The sequence below is a fragment of the Hemitrygon akajei genome, chromosome 14 (genome assembly GCF_048418815.1).
Source record: "Hemitrygon akajei chromosome 14, sHemAka1.3, whole genome shotgun sequence".
NCBI classification, from domain to species: Eukaryota; Metazoa; Chordata; class Chondrichthyes; order Myliobatiformes; family Dasyatidae; genus Hemitrygon; species Hemitrygon akajei.
The window spans coordinates 43,019,118-43,037,917 of record NC_133137.1 but is presented as its reverse complement, the minus strand read 5'-3'; positions in this window follow the sequence as shown (position 1 = coordinate 43,037,917).

The following is an 18,800-nucleotide window of genomic DNA, read 5'->3' as shown; positions in this document are numbered from 1 at the left end:
CTGCCGGATGAGGCGTCGTTAACACACTGACGGATGCGGAGTCGTTGACACACTGCCGGATGAGGCGTCGTTAACACACTGCCGGATGAGGCGTCGTTAACTCACTGCCGGGAACGGAGTCGTTAACACACTGCCGGATGCGGCGTCGTTAACACACTGCCAGATGAGGCGTCGTTAACACACTGCCGGATGAGGCGTCGTTAACACACTGCAGGGAACGGCGTCGTTAACACACTGCCGGATGCGGCGTCGTTAACACACTGCCGGATGCGGAGTCGTTAACACACTGCCGGATGAGGCGTCGTTAACACACTGCCGGATGAGGCGTCGTTAACACACTGCAGGGAACGGCGTCGTTAACACACTGCCGGATGCGGCGTCGTTAACACACTGCCGGATGCGGAGTCGTTAACACACTGCCGGATGAGGCGTCGTTAACACACTGCCGGGTGAGGCGTCGTTAACACACTGCCGGGTGCGGCGTCGTTAACACACTGCCGGGTGAGGCGTCGTTAACACACTGCCGGGTGCGGCGTCGTTAACACACTGACGGATGAGGCGTCGTTAACACACTGCAGGGTGCGGCGTCGGTAACACAATGACAGATGCGGAGTCGTTAACACACTGCCGGATGCGGAGTCGTTAACACACTGCCGGGTGCGGCGTCGTTAACACACTGCCGGATAAGGCGTCGTTAACACACTGCCGGGTGCGGCGTCGTTAACACACTGACGGATGCGGAGTCGTTAACACACTGCCGGGTGCGGAGTCGTTAACACACTGACGGATGCGGAGTCGTAAACACACTGCCGGGTGCGGAGTCGTTAACACACTGCCGGGTGCGGCGTCGTTAACACACTGACGGATGCGGAGTCGTTAACACACTGCCGGGTGCGGAGTCGTTAACACACTGCCGGGTGCGGCGTCGTTAACACACTGCCGGATGAGGAGTCGTTAACACACTGCCGGGTGCGGCGTCGTTAACACACTGACGGATGCGGAGTCGTTAACACACTGCCGGGTGCGGAGTCGTTAACACACTGACGGATGCGGAGTCGTTAACACACTGCCGAGTGCGGAGTCGTTAACACACTGCCGGGTGCGGCGTCGTTAACACACTGCCGGGTGCGGAGTCGTTAACACACTGCCGGGTGCGGAGTCGTTAACACACTGCCGGGTGCGGCGTCGTTAACACACTGCCGGGTGCGGAGTCGTTAACACACTGCCGGATGCGGAGTCGTTAACACACTGCCTGATGAGGCGTCGGTAACACACTGCCAGGTGCGGCGTCGTTAACACACTGACGGATGCGGAGTCGTTAACACACTGCCGGATGAGGCGTCGGTAACACACTGCCGGATGAGGCGTCGGTAACTCACTGCCGGATGAGGCGTCGTTAACACACTGCCGGGTGCGGCGTCGTTAACACACTGACGGATGCGGAGTCGTTAACACACTGCCGGGTGCGGAGTCGTTAACACACTGACGGATGCGGAGTCGTTAACACACTGCCGGGTGTGGAGTCGTTTACACACTGCCGGGTGCGGCGTCGTTAACACACTGACGGATGCGGAGTCGTTAACACACTGCCGGGTGCGGAGTCGTTAACACACTGCCGGGTGCGGCGTCGTTAACACACTGCCGGATGAGGAGTCGTTAACACACTGCCGGATGCGGAGTCGTTAACACACTGCCGGATGCGGCGTCGTTAACACACTGACGGATGCGGAGTCGTTAACACACTGCCGGGTGCGGAGTCGTTAACACACTGACGGATGCGGAGTCGTTAACACACTGCCGGGTGCGGAGTCGTTAACACACTGCCGGGTGCGGCGTCGTTAACACACTGCCGGGTGCGGCGTCGTTAACACACTGCCGGGTGCGGAGTCGTTAACACACTGCCGGATGCGGAGTCGTTAACACACTGCCGGATGAGGCGTCGGTAACACACTGCCGGGTGCGGCGTCGTTAACACACTGACGGATGCGGAGTCGTTAACACACTGCCGGATGAGGCGTCGGTAACACACTGCCGGATGAGGCGTCGGTAACACACTGCCGGATGAGGCGTCGTTAACACACTGCCGGATGCGGAGTCGTTAACACACTGCCGGATGAGGCGTCGGTAACACACTGCCGGGTGCGGCGTCGTTAACACACTGCCGGATGAGGCGTCGTTAACACACTGCCAGATGAGGCATCGTTAACACACTGCCGGATGCGGAGTCGTTAACACACTGCCGGATGCGGCGTCGTTAACACACTGCCGGATGCGGAGTGGTTAACACACTGCCGGATGAGGCATCGTTAACACACTGCCGGATGAGGCGTCGTTAACACACTGCCGGGAACGGTGTCGTTAACACACTGCCGGATGCGGCGTCATTAACACACTGCCGGATGCGGAGTCGTTAACACACTGCCGGATGAGGCGTCATTAACACACTGCCGGATGCGGCGTAGTTAACACACTGCCGGATGAGGCGTCGTTAACACACTGCCGGATGAGGCGTCGTTAACACACTGCCGGATGCGGAGTCGTTAACACACTGCCGGATGAGGCGTCGTTAACACACTGACGGATGCGGAGTCGTTGACACACTGCCGGATGAGGCGTCGTTAACACACTGCCGGATGAGGCGTCGTTAACTCACTGCCGGGAACGGAGTCGTTAACACACTGCCGGATGCGGCGTCGTTAACACACTGCCGGATGAGGCGTCGTTAACACACTGCCAGATGAGGCGTCGTTAACACACTGCCGGATGAGGCGTCGTTAACACACTGCAGGGAACGGCGTCGTTAACACACTGCCGGATGCGGCGTCGTTAACACACTGCCAGATGAGGCGTCGTTAACACACTGCCGGATGAGGCGTCGTTAACACACTGCAGGGAACGGCGTCGTTAACACACTGCTGGATGCGGCGTCGTTAACACACTGCCGGATGCGGAGTCGTTAACACACTGCCGGATGAGGCGTCGTTAACACACTGCCGGATGAGGCGTCGTTAACACACTGCAGGGAACGGCGTCGTTAACACACTGCCGGATGCGGCGTCGTTAACACACTGCCGGATGCGGAGTCGTTAACACACTGCCGGATGAGGCGTCGTTAACACACTGCCGGGTGAGGCGTCGTTAACACACTGCCGGGTGCGGCGTCGTTAACACACTGCCGGGTGCGGCGTCGTTAACACACTGCCGGGTGAGGCGTCGTTAACACACTGCCGGGTGCGGCGTCGTTAACACACTGACGGATGAGGCGTCGTTAACACACTGCAGGGTGCGGCGTCGGTAACACAATGACGGATGCGGAGTCGTTAACACACTGCCGGATGCGGAGTCGTTAACACACTGCCGGGTGCGGCGTCGTTAACACACTGCCGGATAAGGCGTCGTTAACACACTGCCGGGTGCGGCGTCGTTAACACACTGACGGATGCGGAGTCGTTAACACACTGCCGGGTGCGGAGTCGTTAACACACTGCCGGATGAGGCGTCGTTAACACACTGCAGGGAACGGCGTCGTTAACACACTGCCGGATGCGGCGTCGTTAACACACTGCCAGATGAGGCGTCGTTAACACACTGCCGGATGAGGCGTCGTTAACACACTGCAGGGAACGGCGTCGTTAACACACTGCCGGATGCGGCGTCGTTAACACACTGCCGGATGCGGAGTCGTTAACACACTGCCGGATGAGGCGTCGTTAACACACTGCCGGGTGCGGAGTCGTTAACACACTGACGGATGCGGAGTCGTTAACACACTGCCGGGTGCGGAGTCGTTAACACACTGCCGGGTGCGGCGTCGTTAACACACTGCCGGGTGCGGAGTCGTTAACACACTGCCGGGTGCGGAGTCGTTAACACACTGCCGGGTGCGGCGTCGTTAACACACTGCCGGGAGCTGAGTCGTTAACACACTGCCGGATGCGGAGTCGTTAACACACTGCCGGATGAGGCGTCGGTAACACACTGCCAGGTGCGGCGTCGTTAACACACTGACGGATGCGGAGTCGTTAACACACTGCCGGATGAGGCGTCGGTAACACACTGCCGGATGAGGCGTCGGTAACACACTGCCGGATGAGGCGTCGTTAACACACTGCCGGATGCGGAGTCGTTAACACACTGCCGGATGAGGCGTCGGTAACACACTGCCGGGTGCGGCGTCGTTAACACACTGCCGGATGAGGCGTCGTTAACACACTGCCGGATGAGGCGTCGTTAACACACTGCCGGATGAGGCATCGTTAACACACTGCCGGATGAGGCGTCGTTAACACACTGCCGGGAACGGCGTCGTTAACACACTGCCGGATGCGGCGTCATTAACACACTGCCGGATGAGGCGTCGTTAACACACTGCCGGATGAGGCGTCGTTAACACACTGCCGGGAACGGCGTCGTTAACACACTGCCGGATGAGGCGTCGTTAACACACTGCCGGATGCGGAGTCGTTAACACACTGCCGGATGAGGCGTCATTAACACACTGCCGGGAACGGCGTCGTTAACACACTGCCGGATGCGGAATAGTTAACACACTGCCGGATGAGGCATCGTTAACACACTGCCGGATGAGGCGTCGTTAACACACTGCCTGATGCGGAGTCGTTAACACACTGCCGGATGAGGCGTCGTTAACACACTGACGGATGCGGAGTCGTTGACACACTGCCGGATGAGGCGTCGTTAACACACTGCCGGATGAGGCGACGTTAACTCACTGCCGGGAACGGAGTCGTTAACACACTGCCGGGTGCGGAGTCGTTAACACACTGACGGATGCGGAGTCGTTAACACACTGCCGGGTGTGGAGTCGTTTACACACTGCCGGGTGCGGCGTCGTTAACACACTGACGGATGCGGAGTCGTTAACACACTGCCGGGTGCGGAGTCGTTAACACACTGCCGGGTGCGGCGTCGTTAACACACTGCCGGATGAGGAGTCGTTAACACACTGCCGGATGCGGAGTCGTTAACACACTGCCGGATGCGGCGTCGTTAACACACTGACGGATGCGGAGTCGTTAACACACTGCCGGGTGCGGAGTCGTTAACACACTGACGGATGCGGAGTCGTTAACACACTGCCGGGTGCGGAGTCGTTAACACACTGCCGGGTGCGGCGTCGTTAACACACTGCCGGGTGCGGCGTCGTTAACACACTGCCGGGTGCGGAGTCGTTAACACACTGCCGGATGCGGAGTCGTTAACACACTGCCGGATGAGGCGTCGGTAACACACTGCCGGGTGCGGCGTCGTTAACACACTGACGGATGCGGAGTCGTTAACACACTGCCGGATGAGGCGTCGGTAACACACTGCCGGATGAGGCGTCGGTAACACACTGCCGGATGAGGCGTCGTTAACACACTGCCGGATGCGGAGTCGTTAACACACTGCCGGATGAGGCGTCGGTAACACACTGCCGGGTGCGGCGTCGTTAACACACTGCCGGATGAGGCGTCGTTAACACACTGCCAGATGAGGCATCGTTAACACACTGCCGGATGCGGAGTCGTTAACACACTGCCGGATGCGGCGTCGTTAACACACTGCCGGATGCGGAGTGGTTAACACACTGCCGGATGAGGCATCGTTAACACACTGCCGGATGAGGCGTCGTTAACACACTGCCGGGAACGGTGTCGTTAACACACTGCCGGATGCGGCGTCATTAACACACTGCCGGATGCGGAGTCGTTAACACACTGCCGGATGAGGCGTCATTAACACACTGCCGGATGCGGCGTAGTTAACACACTGCCGGATGAGGCGTCGTTAACACACTGCCGGATGAGGCGTCGTTAACACACTGCCGGATGCGGAGTCGTTAACACACTGCCGGATGAGGCGTCGTTAACACACTGACGGATGCGGAGTCGTTGACACACTGCCGGATGAGGCGTCGTTAACACACTGCCGGATGAGGCGTCGTTAACTCACTGCCGGGAACGGAGTCGTTAACACACTGCCGGATGCGGCGTCGTTAACACACTGCCGGATGAGGCGTCGTTAACACACTGCCAGATGAGGCGTCGTTAACACACTGCCGGATGAGGCGTCGTTAACACACTGCAGGGAACGGCGTCGTTAACACACTGCCGGATGCGGCGTCGTTAACACACTGCCAGATGAGGCGTCGTTAACACACTGCCGGATGAGGCGTCGTTAACACACTGCAGGGAACGGCGTCGTTAACACACTGCTGGATGCGGCGTCGTTAACACACTGCCGGATGCGGAGTCGTTAACACACTGCCGGATGAGGCGTCGTTAACACACTGCCGGATGAGGCGTCGTTAACACACTGCAGGGAACGGCGTCGTTAACACACTGCCGGATGCGGCGTCGTTAACACACTGCCGGATGCGGAGTCGTTAACACACTGCCGGATGAGGCGTCGTTAACACACTGCCGGGTGAGGCGTCGTTAACACACTGCCGGGTGCGGCGTCGTTAACACACTGCCGGGTGCGGCGTCGTTAACACACTGCCGGGTGAGGCGTCGTTAACACACTGCCGGGTGCGGCGTCGTTAACACACTGACGGATGAGGCGTCGTTAACACACTGCAGGGTGCGGCGTCGGTAACACAATGACGGATGCGGAGTCGTTAACACACTGCCGGATGCGGAGTCGTTAACACACTGCCGGGTGCGGCGTCGTTAACACACTGCCGGATAAGGCGTCGTTAACACACTGCCGGGTGCGGCGTCGTTAACACACTGACGGATGCGGAGTCGTTAACACACTGCCGGGTGCGGAGTCGTTAACACACTGCCGGATGAGGCGTCGTTAACACACTGCAGGGAACGGCGTCGTTAACACACTGCCGGATGCGGCGTCGTTAACACACTGCCAGATGAGGCGTCGTTAACACACTGCCGGATGAGGCGTCGTTAACACACTGCAGGGAACGGCGTCGTTAACACACTGCCGGATGCGGCGTCGTTAACACACTGCCGGATGCGGAGTCGTTAACACACTGCCGGATGAGGCGTCGTTAACACACTGCCGGGTGCGGAGTCGTTAACACACTGACGGATGCGGAGTCGTTAACACACTGCCGGGTGCGGAGTCGTTAACACACTGCCGGGTGCGGCGTCGTTAACACACTGCCGGGTGCGGAGTCGTTAACACACTGCCGGGTGCGGAGTCGTTAACACACTGCCGGGTGCGGCGTCGTTAACACACTGCCGGGAGCTGAGTCGTTAACACACTGCCGGATGCGGAGTCGTTAACACACTGCCGGATGAGGCGTCGGTAACACACTGCCAGGTGCGGCGTCGTTAACACACTGACGGATGCGGAGTCGTTAACACACTGCCGGATGAGGCGTCGGTAACACACTGCCGGATGAGGCGTCGGTAACACACTGCCGGATGAGGCGTCGTTAACACACTGCCGGATGCGGAGTCGTTAACACACTGCCGGATGAGGCGTCGGTAACACACTGCCGGGTGCGGCGTCGTTAACACACTGCCGGATGAGGCGTCGTTAACACACTGCCGGATGAGGCGTCGTTAACACACTGCCGGATGAGGCATCGTTAACACACTGCCGGATGAGGCGTCGTTAACACACTGCCGGGAACGGCGTCGTTAACACACTGCCGGATGCGGCGTCATTAACACACTGCCGGATGAGGCGTCGTTAACACACTGCCGGATGAGGCGTCGTTAACACACTGCCGGGAACGGCGTCGTTAACACACTGCCGGATGAGGCGTCGTTAACACACTGCCGGATGCGGAGTCGTTAACACACTGCCGGATGAGGCGTCATTAACACACTGCCGGGAACGGCGTCGTTAACACACTGCCGGATGCGGAATAGTTAACACACTGCCGGATGAGGCATCGTTAACACACTGCCGGATGAGGCGTCGTTAACACACTGCCTGATGCGGAGTCGTTAACACACTGCCGGATGAGGCGTCGTTAACACACTGACGGATGCGGAGTCGTTGACACACTGCCGGATGAGGCGTCGTTAACACACTGCCGGATGAGGCGACGTTAACTCACTGCCGGGAACGGAGTCGTTAACACACTGCCGGATGCGGCGTCGTTAACACACTGCCGGATGAGGCGTCGTTAACACACTGCCAGATGAGGCGTCGTTAACACACTGCCGGATGAGGCGTCGTTAACACACTGCAGGGAACGGCGTCGTTAACACACTGCCGGATGCGGCGTCGTTAACACACTGCCAGATGAGGCGTCGTTAACACACTGCCGGATGAGGCGTCTTTAACACACTGCAGGGAACGGCGTCGTTAACACACTGCCGGATGCGGCGTCGTTAACACACTGCCGGATGCGGAGTCGTTAACACACTGCCGGATGAGGCGTCGTTAACACACTGCCGGATGAGGCGTCGTTAACACACTGCAGGGAACGGCGTCGTTAACACACTGCCGGATGCGGCGTCGTTAACACACTGCCGGATGCGGCGTCGTTAACACACTGCCGGATGAGGCGTCGTTAACACACTGCCAGATGAGGCGTCGTTAACACACTGCCGGATGAGGCGTCGTTAACACACTGCAGGGAACGGCGTCGTTAACACACTGCCGGATGCGGCGTCGTTAACACACTGCCAGATGAGGCGTCGTTAACACACTGCCGGATGAGGCGTCGTTAACACACTGCAGGGAACGGCGTCGTTAACACACTGCCGGATGCGGCGTCGTTAACACACTGCCGGATGCGGAGTCGTTAACACACTGCCGGATGAGGCGTCGTTAACACACTGCCGGATGAGGCGTCGTTAACACACTGCAGGGAACGGCGTCGTTAACACACTGCCGGATGCGGCGTCGTTAACACACTGCCGGATGCGGAGTCGTTAACACACTGCCGGATGAGGCGTCGTTAACACACTGCCGGGTGAGGCGTCGTTAACACACTGCCGGGTGCGGCGTCGTTAACACACTGCCGGGTGAGGCGTCGTTAACACACTGCCGGGTGCGGCGTCGTTAACACACTGACGGATGAGGCGTCGTCAACACACTGCAGGTTGCGGCGTCGGTAACACAATGACGGATGCGGAGTCGTTAACACACTGCCGGATGCGGAGTCGTTAACACACTGCCGGGTGCGGCGTCGTTAACACACTGCCGGATAAGGCGTCGTTAACACACTGCCGGGTGCGGCGTCGTTAACACACTGACGGATGCGGAGTCGTTAACACACTGCCGGATGAGGCGTCGTTAACACACTGCAGGGAACGGCGTCGTTAACACACTGCCGGATGCGGCGTCGTTAACACACTGCCAGATGAGGCGTCGTTAACACACTGCCGGATGAGGCGTCGTTAACACACTGCAGGGAACGGCGTCGTTAACACACTGCCGGATGCGGCGTCGTTAACACACTGCCGGATGCGGAGTCGTTAACACACTGCCGGATGAGGCGTCGTTAACACACTGCCGGGTGCGGAGTCGTTACCACACTGACGGATGCGGAGTCGTTAACACACTGCCGGGTGCGGAGTCGTTAACACACTGCCGGGTGCGGAGTCGTTAACACACTGCCGGGTGCGGAGTCGTTAACACACTGCCGGATGAGGCGTCGTTAACACACTGCCGGGTGCGGAGTCGTTACCACACTGACGGGTGCGGAGTCGTTAACACACTGCCGGATGAGGCGTCGTTAACACACTGCCGGGTGCGGAGTCGTTACCACACTGACGGGTGCGGAGTCGTTAACACACTGCCGGGTGCGGAGTCGTTAACACACTGCCGGGTGCGGCGTCGTTAACACACTGCCGGGTGCGGCGTCGTTAACACACTGCCGGGTGCGGAGTCGTTAACACACTGCCGGGTGCGGAGTCGTTAACACACTGCCGGGTGCGGCGTCGTTAACACACTGCCGGGTGCGGAGTCGTTAACACACTGCCGGATGCGGAGTCGTTAACACACTGCCGGATGAGGCGTCGGTAACACACTGCCGGATGAGGCGTCGTTAACACACTGCCGGATGCGGAGTCGTTAACACACTGCCGGATGAGGCGTCGGTAACACACTGCCGGGTGCGGCGTCGTTAACACACTGCCGGATGAGGCGTCGTTAACACACTGCCGGATGAGGCATCATTAACACACTGCCGGATGCGGAGTCGTTAACACACTGCCGGATGCGGCGTCGTTAACACACTGCCGGATGCGGAGTTGTTAACACACTGCCGGATGAGGCATCGTTAACACACTGCCGGATGAGGCGTCGTTAACACACTGCCGGGAACGGCGTCGTTAACACACTGCCGGATGCGGCGTCATTAACACACTGCCGGATGAGGCGTCGTTAACACACTGCCGGGAACGGCGTCGTTAACACACTGCCGGATGCGGCGTCATTAACACACTGCCGGATGCGGAGTCGTTAACACACTGCCGGATGAGGCGTCGCTAACACACTGCCGGATGAGGCGTCGTTAACACACTGCCGGGAACGGCGTCGTTAACACACTGCCGGATGCGGCGTAGTTAACACACTGCCGGATGAGGCGTCGTTTACACACTGCCGGATGAGGCGTCGTTAACACACTGCCGGATGCGGAGTCGTTAACACACTGCCGGATGAGGCGTCGTTAACACACTGACGGATGCGGAGTCGTTGACACACTGCCGGATGAGGCGTCGTTAACACACTGCCAGATGAGGCGTCGTTAACACACTGCCGGATGAGGCATCGTTAACACACTGCCGGATGAGGCGTCGTTAACTCACTGCCAGGAACGGAGTCGTTAACACACTGCCGGATGCGGCGTCGTTAACACACTGCCGGATGAGGCGTCGTTAACACACTGCCAGATGAGGCGTCGTTAACACACTGCCGGATGAGGCATCGTTAACACACTGCAGGGAACGGCGTCGTTAACACACTGCCGGATGCGGCGTCGTTAACACACTGCCGGATGCGGAGTCGTTAACACACTGCCGGATGAGGCGTCGTTAACACACTGCCGGATGAGGCGTCGTTAACACACTGCCGGATGAAGCGTCGTTAACACACTGCCGGATGAGGCGTCGTTAACACACTGCAGGGAACGGCGTCGTTAACACACTGCCGGATGCGGCGTCGTTAACACACTGCCGGATGAGGCGTCGTTAACACACTGCCGGGAACGGAGTCGTTAACACACTGCCGGATGCGGCGTCATTAACACACTGCCGGATGAGGCGTCGTTAACACACTGCCAGATGAGGCGTCGTTAACACACTGCCGGATGAGGCGTCGTTAACACACTGCAGGGAACGGCGTCGTTAACACACTGCCGGATGCGGCGTCGTTAACACACTGCCGGATGCGGAGTCGTTAACAGACTGCCGGATGAGGCGTCGTTAACACACTGCCGGATGAGGCGTCGTTAACACACTGCCGGATGTGGAGTCGTTAACACACTGCCGGATGAGGCGTCGTTAACACACTGCCGGATGAGGCGTCGTTAACACACTGCCGGGAACGGCGTCGTTAACACACTGCCGGATGCGGCGTCGTTAACACACTGCCGGATGAGGCGTCGTTAACACAATGCCGGGTGCGGCGTCGTTAACACACTGCCGGATGTGGAGTCGTTAACACACTGCCGGATGAGGCGTCGTTAACACACTGCCGGATGAGGCGTCGTTAACACACTGCCGGGAACGGCGTCGTTAACACACTGCCGGATGCGGCGTCGTTAACACACTGCCGGATGAGGCGTCGTTAACACACTGCCGGGTGCGGCGTCGTTAACACACTGCCGGATGCGGCGTCGTTAACACACTGACGGATGCGGAGTCGTTAACACACTGACGGATGCGGAGTCGTTAACACACTGCCGGATGAGGCGTCGTTAACACACTGCCGGATGTGGAGTCGTTAACACACTGCCGGATGTGGAGTCGTTAACACACTGCCGGATGAGGCGTCGTTAACACACTGCCGGATGAGGCGTCGTTAACACACTGCCGGGAACGGCGTCGTTAACACACTGCCGGATGCGGCGTCGTTAACACACTGCCGGATGAGGCGTCGTTAACACACTGCCGGGTGCGGCGTCGTTAACACACTGCCGGATGCGGCGTCGTTAACACACTGACGGATGCGGAGTCGTTAACACACTGACGGATGCGGAGTCGTTAACACACTGCCTGATGAGGCGTCGTTAACACACTGCCGGATGTGGAGTCGTTAACACACTGCCGGATGAGGCGTCGTTAACACACTGCCGGATGAGGCGTCGTTAACACACTGCCGGGAACGGCGTCGTTAACACACTGCCGGATGCGGCGTCGTTAACACACTGCCGGATGCGGCGTCGTTAACACAATGCCGGGTGCGGCGTCGTTAACACACTGCCGGATGTGGAGTCGTTAACACACTGCCGGATGAGGCGTCGTTAACACACTGCCGGATGCGGCGTCGTTAACACACTGCCGGATGAGGCGTCGTTAACACAATGCCGGGTGCGGCGTCGTTAACACACTGCCGGATGTGGAGTCGTTAACACACTGCCGGATGAGGCGTCGTTAACACACTGCCGGATGAGGCGTCGTTAACACACTGCCGGGAACGGCGTCGTTAACACACTGCCGGATGCGGCGTCGTTAACACACTGCCGGATGAGGCGTCGTTAACACACTGCCGGATGAGGCGTCGTTAACACACTGCCGGATGCGGAGTCGTTAACACACTGCCGGATGAGGCGTCGTTAACACACTGACGGATGCGGAGTCGTTGACACACTGCCGGATGAGGCGTCGTTAACACACTGCCGGATGCGGAGTCGTTAACACACTGCCGGATGAGGCGTCGTTAACACACTGCCGGATGAGGCGTCGTTAACACACTGCAGGGAACGGCGTCGTTAACACACTGCCGGATGCGGCGTCGTTAACACACTGCCGGATGCGGCGTCGTTAACACACTGCCGGATGAGGCGTCGTTAACACACTGCCGGGAACGGCGTCGTTAACACACTGCCGGATGCGGCGTCATTAACACACTGCCGGATGAGGCGTCGTTAACACACTGCCGGGAACGGCGTCGTTAACACACTGCCGGATGCGGCGTCATTAACACACTGCCGGATGCGGAGTCGTTAACACACTGCCGGATGAGGCGTCGCTAACACACTGCCGGATGAGGCGTCGTTAACACACTGCCGGGAACGGCGTCGTTAACACACTGCCGGATGCGGCGTAGTTAACACACTGCCGGATGAGGCGTCGTTTACACACTGCCGGATGAGGCGTCGTTAACACACTGCCGGATGCGGAGTCGTTAACACACTGCCGGATGAGGCGTCGTTAACACACTGACGGATGCGGAGTCGTTGACACACTGCCGGATGAGGCGTCGTTAACACACTGCCGGATGAGGCGTCGTTAACTCACTGCCAGGAACGGAGTCGTTAACACACTGCCGGATGCGGCGTCGTTAACACACTGCCGGATGAGGCGTCGTTAACACACTGCCAGATGAGGCGTCGTTAACACACTGCCGGATGAGGCATCGTTAACACACTGCAGGGAACGGCGTCGTTAACACACTGCCGGATGCGGCGTCGTTAACACACTGCCGGATGCGGAGTCGTTAACACACTGCCGGATGAGGCGTCGTTAACACACTGCCGGATGAGGCGTCGTTAACACACTGCCGGATGAAGCGTCGTTAACACACTGCCGGATGAGGCGTCGTTAACACACTGCAGGGAACGGCGTCGTTAACACACTGCCGGATGCGGCGTCGTTAACACACTGCCGGATGAGGCGTCGTTAACACACTGCCGGGAACGGAGTCGTTAACACACTGCCGGATGCGGCGTCATTAACACACTGCCGGATGAGGCGTCGTTAACACACTGCCAGATGAGGCGTCGTTAACACACTGCCGGATGAGGCGTCGTTAACACACTGCAGGGAACGGCGTCGTTAACACACTGCCGGATGCGGCGTCGTTAACACACTGCCGGATGCGGAGTCGTTAACAGACTGCCGGATGAGGCGTCGTTAACACACTGCCGGATGAGGCGTCGTTAACACACTGCCGGATGTGGAGTCGTTAACACACTGCCGGATGAGGCGTCGTTAACACACTGCCGGATGAGGCGTCGTTAACACACTGCCGGGAACGGCGTCGTTAACACACTGCCGGATGCGGCGTCATTAACACACTGCCGGATGAGGCGTCGTTAACACAATGCCGGGTGCGGCGTCGTTAACACACTGCCGGATGTGGAGTCGTTAACACACTGCCGGATGAGGCGTCGTTAACACACTGCCGGATGAGGCGTCGTTAACACACTGCCGGGAACGGCGTCGTTAACACACTGCCGGATGCGGCGTCGTTAACACACTGCCGGATGAGGCGTCGTTAACACACTGCCGGGTGCGGCGTCGTTAACACACTGCCGGATGCGGCGTCGTTAACACACTGACGGATGCGGAGTCGTTAACACACTGACGGATGCGGAGTCGTTAACACACTGCCGGATGAGGCGTCGTTAACACACTTCCGGATGTGGAGTCGTTAACACACTGCCGGATGTGGAGTCGTTAACACACTGCCGGATGAGGCGTCGTTAACACACTGCCGGATGAGGCGTCGTTAACACACTGCCGGGAACGGCGTCGTTAACACACTGCCGGATGCGGCGTCGTTAACACACTGCCGGATGAGGCGTCGTTAACACACTGCCGGGTGCGGCGTCGTTAACACACTGCCGGATGCGGCGTCGTTAACACACTGACGGATGCGGAGTCGTTAACACACTGACGGATGCGGAGTCGTTAACACACTGCCGGATGAGGCGTCGTTAACACACTGCCGGATGTGGAGTCGTTAACACACTGCCGGATGAGGCGTCGTTAACACACTGCCGGATGAGGCGTCGTTAACACACTGCCGGGAACGGCGTCGTTAACACACTGCCGGATGCGGCGTCGTTAACACACTGCCGGGAACGGCGTCGTTAACACACTGCCGGATGCGGCGTCGTTAACACACTGCCGGATGAGGCGTCGTTAACACACTGCCGGGTGCGGCGTCGTTAACACACTGCCGGATGCGGCGTCGTTAACACATTGCCGGATGCGGCGTCGTTAACACACTGCCGGATGAGGCGTCGGTAACACACTGACGGATGTGGAGTCGTTAACACACTGCCGGATGAGGCGTCGTTAACACACTGCCAGATGAGGCGTCATTAACACACTGCCGGATGAGGCGTCGGTAACACACTGACGGATGTGGAGTCGTTAACACACTGCCGGATGAGGCGTCGTTAACACACTGCCGGATGAGGCGTCGTTAACACACTGCCGGGAACGGCGTCGTTAACACACTGCCGGATGCGGCGTCGTTAACACACTGCCGGATGCGGCGTCGTTAACACACTGCCGGATGAGGCATCGTTAACACACTGCCGGATGCGGAGTCATTAACACACTGCCGGATGCGGCGTCGTTAACACACTGCCGGATGCGGAGTCGTTAACACACTGCCGGATGAGGCGTCGTTAACACACTGCCGGATGAGGCGTCGTTAACACACTGCCGGGAACGGCGTCGTTAACACACTGCCGGATGCGGCGTAGTTAACACACTGCCGGATGAGGCGTCGTTAACACACTGCCGGATGAGGCGTCGTTAACACACTGCCGGATGCGGAGTCGTTAACACACTGCCGGATGAGGCGTCGTTAACACACTGACGGATGCGGAGTCGTTGACACACTGCCGGATGAGGCGTCGTTAACACACTGCCGGATGAGGCGTCGTTAACTCACTGCCGGGAACGGAGTCGTTAACACACTGCCGGATGCGGCGTCGTTAACACACTGCCGGATGAGGCGTCGTTAACACACTGCCAGATGAGGCGTCGTTAACACACTGCCGGATGAGGCGTCGTTAACACACTGCAGGGAACGGCGTCGTTAACACACTGCCGGATGCGGCGTCGTTAACACACTGCCAGATGAGGCGTCGTTAACACACTGCCGGATGAGGCGTCGTTAACACACTGCAGGGAACGGCGTCGTTAACACACTGCCGGATGCGGCGTCGTTAACACACTGCCGGATGCGGAGTCGTTAACACACTGCCGGATGAGGCGTCGTTAACACACTGCCGGATGAGGCGTCGTTAACACACTGCAGGGAACGGCGTCGTTAACACACTGCCGGATGCGGCGTCGTTAACACACTGATGGATGCGGAGTCGTTAACACACTGACGGATGCGGAGTCGTTAACACACTGCCGGATGAGGCGTCGTTAACACACTGCCGGATGAGGCGTCGTTAACACACTGCCGGATGTGGAGTCGTTAACACACTGCCGGATGAGGCGTCGTTAACACACTGCCGGATGAGGCGTCGTTAACACACTGCCGGGAACGGCGTCGTTAACACACTGCCGGATGCGGCGTCGTTAACACACTGCCGGATGAGGCGTCGTTAACACACTGCCGGGTGCGGCGTCGTTAACACACTGCCGGATGCGGCGTCGTTAACACACTGACGGATGCGGAGTCGTTAACACACTGACGGATGCGGAGTCGTTAACACACTGCCGGATGAGGCGTCGTTAACACACTGCCGGATGTGGAGTCGTTAACACACTGCCGGATGAGGCGTCGTTAACACACTGCCGGATGAGGCGTCGTTAACACACTGCCGGGAACGGCGTCGTTAACACACTGCCGGGAACGGCGTCGTTAACACACTGCCGGATGCGGCGTCGTTAACACACTGCCGGATGAGGCGTCGTTAACACACTGCCGGGTGCGGCGTCGTTAACACACTGCCGGGTGCGGCGTCGTTAACACACTGCCGGATGAGGCGTCGGTAACACACTGACGGATGTGGAGTCGTTAACACACTGCCGGATGAGGCGTCGTTAACACACTGCCAGATGAGGCGTCATTAACACACTGCCGGATGAGGCGTCGGTAACACACTGACGGATGTGGAGTCGTTAACACACTGCCGGATGAGGCGTCGTTAACACACTGCCGGATGAGGCGTCGTTAACACACTGCCGGGAACGGCGTCGTTAACACACTGCCGGATGCGGCGTCGTTAACACACTGCCGGATGAGGCATCGTTAACACACTGCCGGATGCGGAGTCGTTAACACACTGCCGGATGCGGCGTCGTTAACACACTGCCGGATGCGGAGTCGTTAACACACTGCCGGATGAGGCGTCGTTAACACACTGCCGGATGAGGCGTCGTTAACACACTGCCGGGAACGGCGTCGTTAACACACTGCCGGATGCGGCGTAGTTAACACACTGCCGGATGAGGCGTCGTTAACACACTGCCGGATGAGGCGTCGTTAACACACTGCCGGATGCGGAGTCGTTAACACACTGCCGGATGAGGCGTCGTTAACACACTGACGGATGCGGAGTCGTTGACACACTGCCGGATGAGGCGTCGTTAACACACTGCCGGATGAGGCGTCGTTAACTCACTGCCGGGAACGGAGTCGTTAACACACTGCCGGATGCGGCGTCGTTAACACACTGCCGGATGAGGCGTCGTTAACACACTGCCAGATGAGGCGTCGTTAACACACTGCCGGATGAGGCGTCGTTAACACACTGCAGGGAACGGCGTCGTTAACACACTGCCGGATGCGGCGTCGTTAACACACTGCCAGATGAGGCGTCGTTAACACACTGCCGGATGAGGCGTCGTTAACACACTGCAGGGAACGGCGTCGTTAACACACTGCCGGATGCGGCGTCGTTAACACACTGCCGGATGCGGAGTCGTTAACACACTGCCGGATGAGGCGTCGTTAACACACTGCCAGATGAGGCGTCGTTAACACACTGCCGGATGCGGAGTCGTTAACACACTGACGGATGCGGAGTCGTTAACACACTGCCGGATGCGGAGTCGTTAACACACTGACGGATGCGGAGTCGTTAACACACTGACGGATGCGGAGTCGTTGACACACTGCCGGATGAGGCGTCGTTAACACACTGCCGGATGAGGCGTCGTTAACTCACTGCCGGGAACGGAGTCGTTAACACACTGCCGGATGCGGCGTCGTTAACACACTGCCGGATGAGGCGTCGTTAACACACTGCCAGATGAGGCGTCGTTAACACACTGCCGGATGAGGCGTCGTTAACACACTGCAGGGAACGGCGTCGTTAACACACTGCCGGATGCGGCGTCGTTAACACACTGCCAGATGAGGCGTCGTTAACACACTGCCGGATGAGGCGTCGTTAACACACTGCAGGGAACGGCGTCGTTAACACACTGCCGGATGCGGCGTCGTTAACACACTGCCGGATGCGGAGTCGTTAACACACTGCCGGATGAGGCGTCGTTAACACACTGCCGGATGAGGCGTCGTTAACACACTGCCGGATGCGGAGTCGTTAACACACTGACGGATGCGGAGTCGTTAACACACTGCCGGGTGCGGAGTCGTTGACACACTGCCGGATGAGGCGTCGTTAACACACTGACGGATGCGGAGTCGTTGACACACTGCCGGATGAGGCGTCGTTAACACACTGCCGGATGAGGCGTCGTTAACTCACTGCCGGGAACGGAGTCGTTAACACACTGCCGGATGCGGCGTCGTTAACACACTGCCGGATGAGGCGTCGTTAACACACTGCCAGATGAGGCGTCGTTAACACACTGCCGGATGAGGCGTCGTTAACACACTGCAGGGAACGGCGTCGTTAACACACTGCCGGATGCGGCGTCGTTAACACACTGCCAGATGAGGCGTCGTTAACACACTGCCGGATGAGGCGTCGTTAACACACT